The 6,000-nt window shown below is 46.9% G+C and overlaps 1 protein-coding gene across 2 annotated transcripts in view; it reads right to left on the minus strand.

The window, feature by feature from the left end:
* TSHZ2 (teashirt zinc finger homeobox 2) overlaps positions 1-6,000 on the minus strand; it is a 443,028-nt gene that overhangs the window by 114,094 nt on the left and 322,934 nt on the right. The gene's annotated exons all lie outside the window — the stretch shown is intronic.

Genomic DNA, 6,000 nt, shown 5'->3' on the forward strand with positions numbered 1-6,000 from the left:
GGAGTCACTTTGAGTAAAGGATAGTGAAGCAGGACAGGTCACTTTGCTGAGTTCAACCGCTTTTGATCTATGATGAGTTGTAATTATGATGATTACAATATCGTTAGCTTGCTGTCCGTGTGGACTCATCAGGCAGCTTCTGAAGAAATTTTACAAAAACAAGTCTGCAGGCACGGCAACTGTGTTGGAGTAAATGCTGCATCCTCACAGGGCACTGCTTTGAAGGAAAGCATCTATGTACTATGTACAGCCTCTTCTAAGAGGAATATTTGGGAAGATGAGAAAGAGTTTTTACACTAAAAAGAAAGAAAGAGAATGCATGGAGTTTTTATAGTTTTTAGTGTATCTTCACTTTCCTAACAGGCTGCTGCCTACTTGCAACTACTTGGAGCTCTTGACTATCTCTACCTCATATAGCTTCTATGCCTTTCATTTATTTGGTCTGTATTTACTGAGCACCTACTATGTGCTAGACACTGTTTTGGGCTCTAAAGATGCAATCATGAAAAGACAGGCAAGGTTGAGCCATGTGATGGCACATTTCATTGTGTGGATAAACCCTATTTTGTGTATCCCTTCATCAGCTGTTGGACATGAGGCTGTTTCTACCTTTGGCGTTCTGAATAGTGCTTCTGTGAATATTCACATTCAAGTTTTTGTTGGAACACCTGTTTTAATCCTTACGGATGTAAACCTGGAGGTGGAATTGCTGGGTTGTATAGTAACTCAGGAACTGCCAGACAAAAGTCACCTATTATATGTTCCATGTTGATGAAACATGCCCAGAATCGGCGAATCCAAAGACTCAAAGTTCAGTTTAGTGGCTGCCAGGGCCTGGCGAGTGACTGCTTAATGGTTACAGGGATTCTTCCTTTCTTTCTTTCTTTCTTTCTTTCTTTCTTTCTTTCTTTCTTTCTTTCTTTCTTTCTTTCTTTTAAAGGTAATGATTGTTTTATTTTTATAAAGGATAACTCTGTAATAGACATAAGGGAGTGTGCATACAGTATAACATTTAAAATGTATAGAATTCTATATAATAAAACCCTAATATGTAAATAGACCAAACGGCAGGATGACCGGTCGCTATGATGAGCACTGACCACCAGGGGGTAGACACTCAACACAGGAGCTGCCCCCTGGTGGTCAGTGCACTCCCACAGGGAGCGCCGCTCAGCCAGAAACCAGGCTCATGGCTGGCGAGTGCAGCAGTGGTGGCGGGAGCCTCTCCTGCCTCTGCGACAGTGCTAAGGACCCCTTGGGGGATGTCCGGCTGCCAGCTTAGGCCTGCTCATGGGGAGTGGGCCTAAGCTGGCAGTCGACATGCCCTGAGGGGTCCTGGACTGAGAGAGGGTGCAGGCCAAGATGAGGGGACTCCCCCTCCCCATGCATGAATGTCATGCACCAGGCCTCTAGTAAAACTATAAAAGTAATAGACAATAACGATTCTATTAGCATTTGATAAGGTCAAACATTCATAAGTTCATATGGTATCCAAACAGCATATTTTTTAAAGTTTAATTGTTACATATAGATGTATATGCTTTAGTTTGTATCCCATGAAGAGAGGATAAATGATCTTTCAAGAAGCCATTGAACAAATTGATCATAAATTAGACCACCAAAAAATACTGATAATTTTTAAAAGTGAAAATTATACAGACCTCATTGTTTTACTATAAAGCACAAAATTAAAAATTAATAATAGAAGATTAAATGAACATGACTATATGAAGTCTTAGAAGTAATTATTGGATTAAAAGAATATCAAAAGTACAATTATAAAACATTTTAAAAGTAAATATAAATATGCTGTTCTTGGGATTTTTATATGGGTTGGAAGACTTTCCTAATAAAGCTTGGAACATTGCAATGTGGGTACTATGCAGGTTCGAGTCCTCTCATCCTGCTCTCTGCTCTGAAGAGAGGAAGTTTCATGGATGACTCTGGAAGCAGCCATATTGAGAACAACTTTCATGATCAGTTCTACCTGGAGGAATTCTGTGTCATGAAATAGTTTGGAAGATCACTCCTGGCAGCACTTTGAAGATTTATTTATTTATTTTTAAATTTTATCTTTATTGCTAAAAGTATTACAGATATTCCCCCCCCTTCCCCCCTCCCACTGACGCCCTCCTCCCTGCACCATCCCCTCCCAAGCCCTCGCCACACTATTGTCTGTGTCCATGGGTTATGCCCATCTATATATATAAAAGTCTAATATGCAAATTGTCCCATTGGGAATTTGACTGGGAGTCCGGGAGTTTGATCGCTCGCTATGATGTGCACTGACCACCAGGGGGCAGCGCGGAATGAAGGAAGGCCCCAGCCGGCAGCTGGCAGCCGGCAGCCGGCAGCCGGGTAAAGGGTCAGTGTGGAGCAGCTGGCAGCTGGGGAAGGAAGGCCCCGGCCAGCAGCCAGAAGGCCCCATCAGCCCTGATCGCTGGCCAGGCCTAGGGACCCTACCTATGCATAAATTTCATGCACCGGGCCTCTAGTATGCATATAAGTTCCTTGGTAAATCTCTCCCCCCAAACCCCCTCACACTGACCCTCCCTCTGAGATTTGACAGTCTGTTCTATGCTTCTATATCTCTGGATCTATTTTGTTCATCAGTTTATTTTGTTCGTTAGACTCCACATATAAGTGAGATCATGTGATACTTGTCGTTCTCTGACTGGCTTATTTCACTTAGCATAATACTCTCCAGGTCCCTCCGTGCTGTTGCAAATGGTAAGAGTTCCTTCTTACAGGGTTTCTTTTCTTTTTTTTTTCTTTTCTTTTCTTAAAATATATTTTTATTCATTTCAGAGAGGAAGGGAGAGAGAGATAGAAACTTCAGTGATGTAGAGAATCATTGATTGGCTGCCTCCTGCATACCCCACACTGGGGATTGAGCCTGAAACCTGGGCATATGCTCTGACCAGGAATTGAACCATGACCTCCTGGTTCATAGGTTGATGCTCAACCACTGAGCCATGCCAGCCAGGCTTTACAGGGCTTCTTTTGATGAAAATTTTCTGGGACTAGATAGTGGCGATGGCTGCACATTGTCAATGTACAAAAAGCCACTGGCTTGTACACTTACATGGGTAGAATGGGGAATTTTGTTACGTGTATCTTATCATAATTAAAAAAGAAAGAGGAGCTAGGTACCAGCATCAGTGAGTAGAGATGAACAATATGTAAATCAATGTTTAATAAAATGCACTCATATATGCTGATAAAACAAGAAGTTGAGTAAAAGAATGGAGAGGGATGGAAGGTTTGCTTCTAGACCCGGGTCAGGTGTGGTCCAGCTGGAGAGGGGACACTGTGCAGAGGAAGTGTGGGGGGGGGAGGGGCAGACCATGCAGACATGTGGGGGCGCAGGCATGTCGAGCTGCTCCTCCATCTCAGTGGGTATCAGTGGGGGTGATTTCACTCCCCAGGGGACATCTGGCCAAGTCCACAGACATTGCTAGTTGCCAGGACTCGGGGTGGGGGAAGAGACGCAGGATGCTGCTAAACATCCACAGTGCACAGGACCCTGGATTTCCCCGGTCCCAGGTGGCAGCAGAAGCAGAGACGTCCCGGTCTGACCCCCTGGCATCGAGCCTCAGCAGCTGTAGGAAAGCAGCCGCTTGTGCACAACGGAGGGTGAAGGACCACTCTCCCTCATTCCCGCCCATGACCCTGGTGTTGACCCCGTGTCTGCGCATGAGAGGGACCACCACCCATCAGCCACGGGGCTGCGTGAGGATGGGTCAAGCTCCAAGACCGTGCAGTATCCTGAGCTCAGGCTTCCCCAAGGGCCTCGAACTGGACCGAGAGAGACTTATCTGAATAGACGTCAGACACTGTGCACTGCGGGGCGGGGCGGGGGACATCCCACACACACTGCACACGGTCCAGGTTCCGCTGGCTCCGGAACATCTGGACGTATAAACCCACACTCAGTGACCGGCGTGCATGCAATAGTTCTCCATTTTCACTTAAGACGGACGCTTTCCTGCCTGCCCACGGCTTCTCCTGGGTGAAGCCAACCGACCAAGCAGCCTGGCCCTCCGTGGACCGGCCTCTCCCGCTCGGCTTCTTCCTCCCTTCCGCGGCCCCGGAGGAGTTTTCCACGCCAAGCCTCGCAACCACAATAGGTTGTTTACTGTCTCTATCGTGGAGATCAAACCCACACACGGATGTCACATTTCTGAAATTCCATCAGTGGATCAGACAAGCCGTCTCTGGAAAGAGGACATTCCAGCGGCGAGTTCAGAGGCGCTGGCTTCCAGGGCCGCCCCCTCCCCAGGCCCCGAGCCTTTGTTGTCTCTGCAGTGCTGATAAATCAATCCATCAAAAAATTTCCTCAGTGAAACTCAATCAAGAAAGGTCATGTCAGCGGGAGAGGAACAGATTAAATTAGCATCAAATTAGACATGGAAAGTGAGTTCTGTCAAAATCATCGCAGCGCTCAGCACAATTAGAATATGTTAATTATGCATTTCATTAAGGTGGATGGGAGATGAAATGTCACTGGGGTAGGCATCCGAAAAAGGGAAGATTGCCAGGCACAACTTTCTCTAGACAATGTGTGACACCTTCATTAACATCAAGAATCACAAGTCTGCCTTGACTTTTTCTGTAAAGGATTAAACCATTAACTGTTTGCTGGCTCCTCTCATTCGTGCGGGGGTCCCTGTCCTCAGGGCGGCTGGCCCCTCTGAGTGACTGGCTTTCTCTGCCACCGCCATGGCCCCAGGGGCTGCTGGGAGTGCCCGGTGGGCAATGGAGAGGGTGGCGGTTTTTAATGAACTCCCTGGAAGCTTGGCGGGGATCACGCCACCGCCTTAGGGGTGGCAGGATGCTGAGAAGGAGAGAGGAAAGAAATGAGGGGTGAGGATTACAGGGGAGGGAGGAGGGGCAGGGGGGAGGCTCTTGGCCTCATTCTCGGGGATGAAAGATATAATCAACGTATCGGGGGGCGGGCAGGGGGATCAGATTGATAAACTTACGCTCGGAAAACTCTAATTTGGTGAATTATTCTGCAGATCGCTGTCTGAGTCATGCTAACCAGGAGGCTTTTTCCTAAAGTAGTTCCTGGTGAAGCAGCTTCATAAAATACTTGCTCGATGCTTTCAGTGATAAGAGTTTTAATTTGTCGTCTCCTTCTCCTGTGATGCCTATAGCAAACCCTTCCTGTGGCCTTCTCTGTGGGAGGCAGGCCGGGTCCACGGTGTGGCTCATTCTCCCGACACTCAATGTTTTTCCACTCGGTCCCTCCCCCCATCCCAGGGAAATGTCCAGGGGTCCAGCAGCAATGAGACATCTCTCCAGAGTGTTCCTTCACTGGGAACCCTCACCTTCCACCTGTCTGCCCTGCTCCCTGCTTAGCACCCACAAAGTCACACATGCACACCTTGCCATGCCTCTCCTCTGTTTCCTCCTCACGTTTCAACGGAAATATGCCTTCCTCGGCCATGTTCCCCTGACCTCCGCCTTTACATCTACATTCAACGCCCTTTTGGTTCTCACGGGACCCTGAACTTCTGTGATTTGCCTGAGTCAGTTTCTGTTGCTTGCACCCAAATGACTCTAACATACACTAACACTGTGTACCTCTCACAGTGTATTGCCACCTCTAGTTGAGTTGTCCATCTCCCTGACAGATGGCAAGTTCTAGATTTCATTGATTTAAAAAAAAAATTCTAGTTCCTGGTATATGGAAAGTGCTCCACAAACTTATCTTAAGTATATGAATGGCCGGGTTAGGGAATTTTACCTCGGCAGTTCTATTTTGTAGGGGCAGGAGAGAAAGCATTATTTCTAGGCATTCTCAATAGGCTGCTTTTTCCATACTGAAGTCACACACACACACACACACACACACACACAACACACACACACACACACACACACACACACAAACACACCTCTATTTCTAACGTGGCCAGTTGGGATTCACTGGCTCTAATGCTCAATGTAAATACATCATTGTTGACATTTTTTCTCCCCTATATACTGCTAGGG

The sequence above is a fragment of the Myotis brandtii genome, unplaced genomic scaffold (assembly GCF_000412655.1).
Source record: "Myotis brandtii unplaced genomic scaffold, ASM41265v1 scaffold225, whole genome shotgun sequence".
Taxonomy (NCBI): Eukaryota; Metazoa; Chordata; class Mammalia; order Chiroptera; family Vespertilionidae; genus Myotis; species Myotis brandtii.